Below are 12,405 nucleotides of genomic sequence, written 5' to 3'. Positions count from 1 at the left end.
AAGTTTTCTAAGAATATCCCTTGGCTAGATTTGGTGTGCTTGCATGTAAAAGGTTGGTCACTCACTAAAATAACTTTTGCTTTTCGTTTTATGTTGGTTAACTCGTCCATCCTCAGCAGTCTTAAAGCTTTCTTGCTTGGAAAAGGGACGGGCCTAAGGGCTCGCGCCCTCCTGCAGGCTGGCGCGGGGAAGGCCCAGCCAATCAGAGAGCAGGCTGAGCGCCGGCCCCGCCCCTCCTCCTGCGCGGCTCCTCGTCCCGCCCCCGCCTCTGAGTGACAGCCTCGTGGACTGCTGCCCGCCCGCCTGGACCCGCGGTTGGGCCACCCCGGCTGTGCTACGCTGAGGTGTGTTTCGGCGAGGGCTGGGGGTTCGGGGTCACAGTGCGCAGGACGCGGGCCCGGGGCGGTCCCCGGCGCGGGGCCTGGGCATCGGGCGGCTCCTCCAGGAAGGCTGGGCTCCCAGGGCTGCAGGGCGGCCTCCTTCTCCAGGGGTCTCAGCCACTGGCGCCCAGAGAGGACCGCTGGGCTGGGGCGGGGTGGGCGTGGCCGCCTCGGTTGCCGAGCAACGCGGGTGCGCCCTGCCAGCGTGTCCCGGAGCTCCTGGTCCTGAAACTCTCAGTCCCACCCACTCCTCCCCCTCGGACTTACCCTAGCCTGGGGATTTGCTCCTGGTGCTGTCCATTAACTCTTGGAGCCTTTTCGTTCTGCGTGTAACTCTAGTTTCTATGAACCCTGCTTGCCTAGGCCTCCCTAGAATGTGTTTTCCCTCCTATCTACTCTTTCCTCTTCCCCTTTTATAGGAACAGAACGATCTCTGAAACCAAAACATTTGTAGAGAAGAGTTGCTTTTTTTGGTTAGTGTTGGTGGTGATATGAGGTTGCTTTTACTGATGCTTGGTGAATCCCTGAAAGGAGGTTGCTGTCTGTGAGAATGACTGGGAAAGGGGGCTCTGGGGCATAGTGTCTTCCACTTGACCTTAACGAACTTCTTCTGCAAGTTGCAACTCATTACAAGAAGGGCTTTCGCTTCTGATCTTCCTTGCAGTCTACCGTGAAGCATATTAAACTTCTAAGCACCCACTATTGGATCCATATATCATGTAACCACAAGATAGCAACACCGAAAACTGCTGCAGACCTCTCTCTCCCTTATCTTTTGACCCCTAGTGATTTAGCAGAACAAACATCCTGTAGGAAAACACAGAGGAGAAGGAAGTTGGCCTTTCTGGTTCTGTGCCAGGTTTCCCGAGTAAATCTCTTCAGGAAGAGAGCATTGCTTGTACTGCTGTTTTAACCTGCCAGTAAAGCAAGATTAGTTTTCCTTGGGTAAGAATCCTCAGCCGTTTTTCCGTCTGTAGAGTGTTCAATCTAGTATTTGCCTTAGTAGGATTAACTGATTTAAAAATATCATTAAAATGGTGATCTGTAAAAAATGCAAGGTGTTACTGATCACATTTTCCACTCGTTTAGCTTAGTGTACTTAAAAATGCTCTTGACTTTCCTCTTATTTCTTTGGTTAGTTGAGAAATGAACATTAACCCAATTCCTCTCTCCTCTACTGGTTCAGTGTTGTTACTGCTTAGGTAGCGTCTGAAGTGTCCTGCATGGCAATTTCTCTGCCCTTAGCAGCCTTAGTACCCGACCTCTCAAGGATACACAGAAAAGTGGGGGTGTGGTCATGTGGGGGCTCTTGAAAAAATTAGGAAATGTTAATATTAAATCTAATCATTTCCAAACTTTTGATGTCACCATTTTGACCATGGAAAACTGTAAGTAATCCTTTAGCTTACTTAGCAGAATTTGAAAGTTACGTGGGAGCTATATTGAGACCAACCTGTTTTGGTTTGCTTGTTTGTTTGTTAAATTTAGGGACAAGATATTTACTTTCTACCATGTCTGACTAATGAAAACTTGGAGCAGAGATTTTTAAAACTCATTCTTCTAAAGAGCCTCTTAGCCCATCTGACTGTCCAAATAGGGTCATTATAATCCGTCTCTTTTTAATTAGTAATCAACAAGCAGAAACAACCAATGTTGAATAAATGTGTTGCTGTGTTAAAGAGTAAACTGTATTTCATCCCAAAACTCATTGATCTTGCCATTGACAGCATATTCCGATATTTAAACAGGTGAAGAAAATTTAGTGTTATATGGCAATATTAAATTTTATTTTGAGATAAATATAAAATGTGTAAAATTTCTCTGCACCAGTGTTCATTTGGACAGAGAGACTGATTATATTTAGGTCATGTGACTGTAGAATCATTACCTGATTCTTATTTACAGCCCAAGTGAAAGATGTGTTGTGTTTTAATTTACATATTACATATGCCAACACATACATCATGACTGTCTTCACTGGTAGCTGTTTTCCTCACTTTATTTTCAAATAGAAGACTTTAGATTTTGATATTTTCTTTGCTCATATCACTCACAAAAGTGGGCACCAGTTGTAGGCACAGATAGAGAAAGCATCAGAGTAGGGAGTTTCTATTTCTTTTGTGTTGAGTGCACAAAAGAACTTGGTATTTCTTAGAACTGGTCATATGAACCCTGCCCTTCTTTACTGGACTCTCAATTTTAGTGGAGAAACTGGATCCAAGAAAGATAAACTAGATAGAGCATCAATGGCTTAAACGTTTTAAGACCTAGTAAGAGATTGTTGTTTCTTGTCTTGAGTTTGTAAACTATATGAACATCATGCCAGTAACAAGCTGACTGGGTTAGTGCTTTTGAGAGGCTTGAAAAAATGGCTAGTAGTTCCTCTTAGCCTCCCTAACTCTTTATTCCCTTTCCCAAAGACTAGACTTAATCACCTGCTGAAAAATATTGAGTTTTCAGAATATATATGCTTACTCAGACTTATCATTTTGCGTCACCCATGTCATGGTGATGTGTCATGACATCATCGAAGTGATGTCGGCTGGTGGATTCCAGTCACTGATTAGACATTGTACAAGTAGTTACCTTGTTTCTGAAAAAAATACCAGACTACAGCAAATAAAGGATGGGAGGGTTTATTCTGGATTAGTGTACCAGAACTAGTGAATGATGGGAAAGAAGTGGAGGCAGGAACATGGGGCTGCTGGGTAATATTGCATCAACAGAAGAAGTGAACAATAAAAGCGTGTGCTAAGCTGACTTCTTTTTATGCAGTCCAAGACCCAGCCAAGGAAATGGTGCTGCCCACTCTGAGAGTGGGTCTTCCCACCTTAACCTAACGACAATACTCTCATAGACACACCCAAAGGATTATCTCCTAGATGATTCTGGGTCCTATCAACTTGATAGTTGATATCAGCTATCTATCACATTCCCTTCTTTAGACTGAGTGGAATCCGAGGTCAGCATCATTAACCTACTGCTCTGGTTTCTTATAATGAGTGACATTTCTTGGTCATTGGAAGTATGTAATCACATTTTACATCATTATAATGTATTTAAGGAAGCTATTCTTGGCTTTCGAGACTTTGACCTTGGGTAACAGTTGAGGAATAATATTCTTTACTTACTGCAGTGCTAAGTGATCCGTCTCAAAGCATTCCCCTGGGAATGTTTCTCCTTGTCAAAGCATGAAGTGAGGCTGTGTTTCCACAGATTTGGTGCATATATCCTTGTTCTGATTTCCATAACTTTAACTCTATGAAGGTTTTAAACGTACTTTTTAGAATATAGTATTTTTGTATTCTCTCAGAATGGCCAAAATGATGCTAATAGAAAATAGTGATACATATTTACTCACATTTGATTTCCTCAGGAAATTTCTTAATTAAACAATAGGAATCATTTAGTCCAGGAAATAATTCTTTTTCAGACCTCTGAAATATACTTAATCTTTTTATATGATAGAAATGCCAGGTGTCTTTGAAACAGTAGAGTGATATGTATGGGTATTGTAGTGAGAAGGAATTCTTTTACCTCATACATCTGAATAATTATAAAAAGATAAACATTCTGTACTCAGTGATATAACAAACCATTGTGTTGAAGCACCCAGTAAGATAATTTCATAAAATAAGGTTCTTGTCAACAGCATATCTTAAGTCACGGATCCAGCAAGAACAAATTAGCTTGCTGCTTTTAGAGTTTCTCATAGTTCCACAGTTGCAAAAATAGCAATCTAGTTAAATTGTAAAATATAAAATTTTAGCTATGACAAACAAAGATTGCTCAATCTAGAGAACACTTGGTCTTACATAAAAATTGTTGTATTTAGAATAATAAATTATATGGCTACCTATGACAAGATCCAAATTACAGATTATAGTTTATACCTGTTACAAAGAATGGGGGCCCTTGTTTGTCTTGGCCACCCAGCTAGTTTACACCCAAAATAACCACACAAAAACTGTATTAATTAAAACACTGCTTGGCCCATTAGCTTTAGCTTCTTACTAGTTAACTCTTACATCTTAGTTTAACCCATTTCTATTAATCTGTGTATTGCCATGTGACTGTGACTTACTGACAAGATTCTAACCAGCGTCTATCTCAGGCAGAATACCCATGGTGCCTCCCCAACTCTGTTCTTCTTCCTCCCAGCATTCAGTTCTGTTTTCTCTGCCTACCTAAGTTCCACCCTATCAACTAGGCCAAGGCAGTTTCTTTATTCATTAACCAATGAAAACAACACATGCATAGAAGAAACTCCTACGCCATATACCCTGGTTCAAGTGGGAAGCACATTGGATGGAGAGTTTAGATTTGACTCTGATAGCACACATATCATGTACTAGGCTCTAATCCATTTCCAGACCTCAGGTTCACCCTGTGCAGGAAGGGCTGGAGGGTTTTGTCTTTTCTCACTCTCGTGTCTAAGCATTGTTGTGGTTCCTTCCCAGAGATTCGGGGCAGCACACAGTTTCTCTGCGCAGGTCATAGCAGATGATGTACTTTCTGATGCTGTCCCTCCTTTGCTTCTTGGTGTCCCATTCTTGTTTCACTCATGTCCTTACATCTGTTTTCTCCAGAACATATGGGAAACTGTGGACTATGCAGAAATGTCCTATAAAGGCTTTTATGTGGTTGTCTGGAAAATATGAGATTTGACAGTGAGATCAAGTGAAAGAAAAACACCCCATCAAATCAACGAAGTTAATGAACTCAGAGGCTTGCCTTAAGCCAGAGAAGACCAACTGAAGGAAATCTTAAATGCTGATGCGTTCATAACGCATGGCTTCAGTGTTTAGAACTCCATCCGGAAAGGACATGCAGTGATAAAGCAATAGTAGAGAGACAGCAGCAAAGATGAAAACTATGAGAAACATTAAGTCTTTACTTTTGGTGTAATGATACTAGTTTCATGGATTATAAACAAGGCAGTGTTATCACTTTATACTCCGATATTTGGGAGTTAGATATGTTTACATTGGAGGTAATAACAAGATTATCAGGGCTGCATCCCTTTGTGTAACCTGCAGTAGACAGTCTTGGTTTCTGTTCTTTTCCCAGGTCTTACAGCCACCCATATTCCTGCGTATCTGACCCTCTGCTTTTTTCTGCTAAGACAGCAGTGTTGCACATATCTGCCTGCTCCTTTGTAGCCCCATCACCTAACAACAGTGTAGACCTATCAGTAACTTATCCCAAACTGTATGAATAAAAATTTGTACATCTTCGTGCCTAGGAGATATGATATCATCTCTGGTATAAGTAAGTCAGAAGTTCACAATGCTTTATTCTTATCCATATACATATCATCTCATCTGAATTGTTTCTTTAGCCTGTGCTGTCAAATTTAAACACTTAGCCAAAGTATTGGGAGACATTGCTCCATCAGCTTGAGAAGCAAACACATATACTTTTAAGTTCATAGAACACATCTTACAATTAGTACCTTTCCAGGATGATTTTCCCCCTAAAGCAAGCAAGATATTGAGACTCTCTTATATTTATAGCTGTGGGTTTGTGTTGCTCAAACCCTAGAAATACCAAACACATGGGAATATATTTTAAATTCCCAAGCCACTGCTCTGCTGGCCTTGTGGGATTGGACAAGGCAGAGAGCAGATGTGGATGTGGCAGGTTCCATTCCTGAGATACAGTCTTTTATCTTCATGTGAAACAGTTTCTTTCTTTATGATCGCCATTTGAAATTGTTCTCTCTTTGAGTGGTCATATCTCACATGAAAAGACGCTTTTTGAATTTCTGGTCCTTTTTCAGGATTGAAAAATGTTTTCAACTCCTGGCTTGAACGATGAACCTTAATATATAACCCTGAATGCAAATTTTTCATTCAGTGATCCAGATTTACTCCAGATGCCCGTCAATGTTTCGCTTGCCCCAGCGACTTCTTGATCTTTGATGAACTGGGCCAGCTTTTCTTCACAATTCATAATGGTGCTTTTATTTTATCATCTATAGAATGGGTCAACATCTCTATGAAGATCTTAGACTTTGCTTTTGAAAGGAAAAAATAAGTTACTACCCAGATACTATAAATATTTGGCCACTGTAAGTGAAACCCTGTGACTATAAAGGTAAGAATTGTAATATTTAATCAGAGAATTACTTGTTAATCATATAATCTAAGATTTATCTGGGAAGAATAGGTAAATTATACAAAATACATGTAAAATTAAATAGAGTCTTTAGGACTTCCTCTGTATTCAAGTTTAGAAACTTTAGGAAGAAGCTTGCATTGAGGTAGAGAGACCAGAGTTGTGAAGGAAGCTGTACCACTTGGTAGGGAATAGAAAAGATCCAGTGACTGGGACAGACTATCCACAACTTGACTAAAGCAGGGGCCGCAGGGACCTAGTGGCCAAGTGAAGACGGCCGATAGAGGCCGTGCAAAGAAATCTGTACCATGTCGATGAGGAACAGGAGGTTCTAAAATAGTGCAAGTGGATGGTCAGATCAGCCCTTTAAAATGTTAGTTCTTGGACCTTTCAAACACAGCATTCTCTAAAATTCTATAATTCCATTATCACATAAATGAAAGTAACCATGACAAACCTGACCTCTGTGTTGTTCATAGCACTCTGCTTTAAAGGAGCTAATCTAAACAGGTTCTTAGCTGCCCTAGGATACATGGAGTATATATGATGATGTCATATGCAAATGCATGTGCTAAATTAATCAAGGTCATAAAAAATTCAGAAAATTAGCTTACCTATAAGGTACAAAATGTAATATTATCTGGTCTTTCTAAACAAATCAATTTAGACAAAACATAATCCATTATCTTGTATGTGTGCCTTCTGTGATAGCTTTAAATACAGCTCACAAAAAGTTGATGAAAGCTTAAGGTGGTACTTAGAATAGGGGCCACTTGGATGCATTTAGATTTTATAGTATAGATGTGAATAATGCAATCTCTAAACTACTGCTTAGCATTCTTTTTGATAAAATAACCTTTCAGTGCCTGCGGGAAATTTGACTGCTTGTGCCTAACTTTTAATATTGGTTCAGTTGATAATAAAATAATTTTCTGGATAATATTATCTTATTTATATTTACCTTGGTATTTATATTTCATTTATAAGGAGTTTTTCTCCTTTTTACAGATGAATGCCAGTCCACAGCCCAGGACACATTGTTCCCGGTGAGGAGTAAGCTCTAGGGATAGATTTCAATGCAGACTTCAGTTCTCCTCTCTTTCAAGGTAGCTCAGTGGTCAGTGCATTTTTTTCAGCTGCAGCTAATCATACTTATTCCAGAGGGACACGAAGACAAGTTCTGACCGTGAAGCTGATTGTGTAATCACAGTGCTCACCATGGCCATGCTAACTACCCTTGTACAATGCCAACTGCTCAGTATTATCACTAATGTCATCATCATTTCTAAGAGACCAGTACCTGTTACTTACATTTTAAAAACTCCCTTGTTCCATTAAATTACCATTTCTGGAGGTCTGCATGAGCTGGGATTGAGGCGAGAGCCAGGGATGGACCGTCCTTGGTGTGCCTGTGCCCTAACTGGGCATGGGGTTCTCCAGTGTTCATCCTCCCTTCTCTTTAGGAGTTTTACATCCACATTTACTTGAAATGGACATGTTACCTTTACCTAGTCTAAAAGCTTCTAGGACACACACGGTCCCCAAGTTTTTAGATAGGGACTTCAGAATGGGTTATTATGACACTTTTGTTTTAAACTCCACATTGAGATATGTAGTTCAGAAGCATAAGATTTGCTATTTTCAAAAAGGTCCATTTGAATAGGTTTAGACCGTTTACAGAATTGTGCAACTGTTAATACTAATTTTGAGATTTTTTCTGTTTTGTCAAGAAATCCTTTTTCCACTGTTATCCCACTTTATCTTTTCAGTCTCTGCACTGCAAACAGCCCTCAGTCTTTTGCCAGGGGCAATCATATCTCACATCAACAGAACCCTAAGTTATTTAAATGTCATATTTTACAACTCTTTGAAGTGGTTGAAGATTACCTATCTGTGCAGACTGATTTCCAATCCATGAGCTCACTCCTTTACTTCCTCACCAATGCATGAGGGTCTAGTCTCCGCTCACTCTCATGGTCTTCCGCTGTCAATGTTTATCATTTGGTATCGTCGGCCGTGCTGAGTTGAAAGTGATGTGCAATTGTTCTGAATTTCTATGATAAATAATGATGCTGAAGGTTTCTTGTGCTTGTTACAATTTGAAAAAGTTCTGGAAAATGACATTTCAAATATTTGATCATTGGAAGATTGGATGAATAATTTTTTGAATTGCTAAATAGCAATAACTCTTCATATAGTCTAATTATGAAGCTTTTATCCAATAACTGATTTGTAAATGTTTCTTGCATCATGTAGATCATCTTTGTACTGTTTTATGAAGTATATAATATTTTAATTATATTTAAGTTTTTGTTTACTCTGGTTTTATTCTCTAAGAAACTATTATATAGCTCAAAATTATGAAGTTTATCTTGGATTTTTTTTCAAGTATATTCTAATACTAGCCCTTGCCTTTAGGGCTGTGATTTTTTTGTTGTTGTTGTTATGGTCTTTATTCTGTGGTTTGAGATAAGCAGTAAACTTTATTCCATAAGTGCACTGTTTATTTAAAGCCATTCTTTCATGGTGTAACTCTTGACTTGAATTTGTATCTGTATTTATAAAAGGCCTTCAGGCTGGATGGATGGCTCAGCATATAAGAGGGTTGCTGCCTTTGCAGAGTACTGCAGTTCAGTCCCCAGCTCCCATACTGGGTGCTAACTGTACCAGATTCACAGGCAGCCTCGTGCACTCTCGTTACCATGTGTGTGCTTGTGTGTGTGCACTCACACACCCACCCAACCCTACACACACACACACACAATTTAAAAGAATAAACTTTAAAAAATTGTAAGGTATTCATATTGATATATGCAAGCTAAAAATTTATGTTCTCAAATATATTGTTTTTAGTTTTCAGTTAGTATTACTAGAAAGCATTTTGGAGTCATAGAAATTTGATTCTCATGTATACAAGAGTAATTTCAGTGTAAACTAGAGAAAAACTCAAGAGTTTGTTGCAATATATATGTATACATATATATTCAATGAACATGTATATAATTGAAAAATAAAATACATACATATATATATGTGGTTATTTTCCATTATTACTGTTAGTAAGGTTTAGGAACTAATATTCACTTTAAAGCGTATAATTAAGTACTATAGTTTTATGAGTTAATGATATACAATTCGAAATAGATAAAAGCAATGTGAAATTAGTCTTTTACAGGCATGCATGGCTCTAGTGGTTCTCAACCTGTGGGCGTCTGCCTCTCTGATGATCACACTCTAGAAATCCCAAATATCAGATGTTTACATTGTGATTTATAACAGCAGTTATGAAGTAGCAACAAAATAATTTTATAGTTGGGGTAACCACAACATGATTTACTGTACAAAGTGTCGCAGCGTCAGGAAGGTTGGCAACCGCTGCTCAAAAACATGAGTGGAATATCTCCCAGGGATTTTCAGATGACCTTTGCACATATATTAGGTCAAGTAGATTCTGTGATGATTTCCTATAAGAGAGCATCTCCCAGCCACTGTTACAGGATTGTATCTTATGAAGATGCATTGTTTTCCAAATTCCCTGGGAAAGTTAAACCTGTTTTAAGTTGAATAGATAACAGAGAACCAGGAATCAAAGAGTGAAACAAAACGAACCATAGGAAACTCCAGCTGCTCTCATCTTTTCTGTTACATTTTAATTTTTATTCTATTTGGCTCATGTGTGTGTATGTGTTCACATGGTTGTGATGGTTTGAGCGTGGGGGTGCCTCTGAGACCCAGGGCTGATGTCAGGTGTCTTCCTCAATTATCTCCACATTATATAACGAGCTAGGATTGGGCCCAGGAGCCCAGAGCTCACCGATTTGTCTCACCCAGCTGACCAGCTTGCTTCTGGGATATCCTCTCTCTGTTCCCCCAGCATGGAGGTTTCCAGCAGGCCCCATCCTTCCTGGCATATTCCCTATCCTGGAAACCTGAACTCTGCTCCTTACATAGGCACAGCAAGTTCCTTACCAGCTGAGCTCTCTCTCCAGCCCCGTCAGCTTGTCTTGTTTTTAGTCAACTGTGTAACTGGAACCGTTGACTTAATTGTCCATATATTCTCATTTTAATTTACAGTAAGAAAAGTCAGCCGACAGTGTAATTTTTGGTGACTGGAGTCGCATTTGCCAGGAAAGCAGTGCAACCTCGGAGGCCTTGCTTCGGGAAACATCTCTCTTCTGGCCGCTGTCCAGAGTTTAGACTTGGCAGCATCAAGGACACAGTGTAAGGTGTGTTTTCTTAACTGAACGATTGGAAAGGTGTTTTGATTTGTGGCTTGTTTCCTTTTACTTTGTTTTTCTTGGCTTGAATTTTTGTTTCTGGCAATGAACATGGGTTATGAACATGACTTTTTGTTAGAGATGGCACAATTATAATGAGAAAATGTTTTACATGTTTTTATGTTGTGTAATTTAAACATATTTAAGTAAATCAAGATTCATAAGCTGTGGATTTTTATCTAACTTATTTTAAAAATAGTACTGTACTATTGTGTACTGACTTATTACCACATTTAGCATGTAGTCTCTTGATACCTGGTACATTATTATACTTTAGTAGATTACAATATTTTGGTAATTACTTCTTGTTTTTAATCAATGTTGCAATTTATTAGTTAGTGAACATAAAATTAGCTATACCACATAATGTTTACTGTTCCTTAATTCACTGACACATTGCTCCAAAGGCAGTATAGAGAGGAAACCTAGTCATTCTCTTATGCTGGACCACACCTTTCCTTCCTCAGCCTCGATGCACCATTTCCAGCCTGTCAGAGGCTCTCCAGTTCTTCAGGCTGAAACCCGAGGCTCCGAAATCCACAAGGCTTTCTTTTCAAAACCCTTGTTTTCTTCCTAATTCCATCTCTGTTCTTAGACTCATTCGTTTGCTCCAGGCTCCCCGATTACAGCAAACTTGAACTTGCTGTTGTGTTTCTTTAGCACTGAATTAGAATGCCTCCATCGATTTGTATTAAAAGATCCCTTTCTAGCTAGAAACCCTGCCATCAACCTATTGTTCTCTATCCTGTAGTTTTAATCAGTATTTAATAGGTCCCATATTTTTTACTTCCCTGGTTTATTATGATTGTCACCATCAAGAATGTAAGACATACTTGGGGTTTATTGTGACATGTGCCACAGACCCTCCTGTGTTTGAACACTTGGTGCTTTGCAGGGAGGCTGTAGAATCTTTGGGAGTTGAGGTTTGGTGGACGAAGTAACTCAGTGGGCCATAGGGTGTGCAGGTTGGCCATGCTCCCTGCCCTGTCTGTCCTTCATGGTCCATCACGCTCCTGCCCTGTGGCCGGCTGCACTGTGGCATGCACCTCCCACCATGCCTGCAGGGATATGGGGGGCCTGTGTCCTTAATATTGAGCCAAGATAAACCCTTCCTACCATAGGTCATTTCTTGTGAGGTTATTTGGTCGCAGCAAGAAAAGTAAAGAATGCAGTATGTGATATCTCTGTTTATACTCAGTCTCCACTGACAGTGTTTGGTTACTAATAACTGAGCGATGAGTGAATTCATAATCATCTGTGAAGCGCATACTATGAGTTAAATACTGCTAGATTGTGATGAAACCAAATACTGTATGTACACAGTTCTTGCCTTGATAAATACAGTTTAATAAAGAAAACATAATTATAGCAGCCATTTTTTATTTTTTACCATGGGGTGTTATAAAGATGTAGCAAAATGCTGGCTGTATTGACCTGAATCAGAGTATGGTATATTCAAGAAACACTTCCTGGATAAATGATTAACAGTTAGAGTAGCCTTGGATATTAATATATTCATATATTCATGTACACAAACCCATATCTCAATGTCTTGAAACCCTAAAAGTATATTTCTTATAGAGATGGTATTCCCAACATGGGTCAGTAGGAGAGCTTAAGTGCCCCCA

The 12,405-nt window shown here is 39.4% G+C and overlaps 1 protein-coding gene across 3 annotated transcripts in view; it reads left to right on the top strand.

The window, feature by feature from the left end:
* The first annotated feature begins 234 nt into the window (after nt 1–234).
* The window catches only part of Triqk (triple QxxK/R motif containing), a 63,525-nt gene continuing 51,354 nt past the window's right edge, over nt 235–12,405 (top strand). The window contains exons 1-2 of one of the 3 annotated variants that reach the window (XM_048420549.3): nt 235–344; nt 10,575–10,726. The gene's annotated coding sequence lies outside the window, so the exon portion shown is untranslated. Of the gene's footprint in view, nt 345–1,208; nt 1,326–10,574; nt 10,727–12,405 lie in introns of those variants that run through there. The other 2 variants (XM_085676998.2, XM_085676999.2) reach the window with 2 other exon arrangements.

This window comes from Myodes glareolus, chromosome 16 (genome assembly GCF_982192425.1).
Source record: "Myodes glareolus chromosome 16, mMyoGla1.1, whole genome shotgun sequence".
Classification (NCBI taxonomy): domain Eukaryota; kingdom Metazoa; phylum Chordata; class Mammalia; order Rodentia; family Cricetidae; genus Myodes; species Myodes glareolus.
Note: the sequence above shows the minus strand (reverse complement) of the source record. Positions and strands in the feature narration are given on the sequence as shown.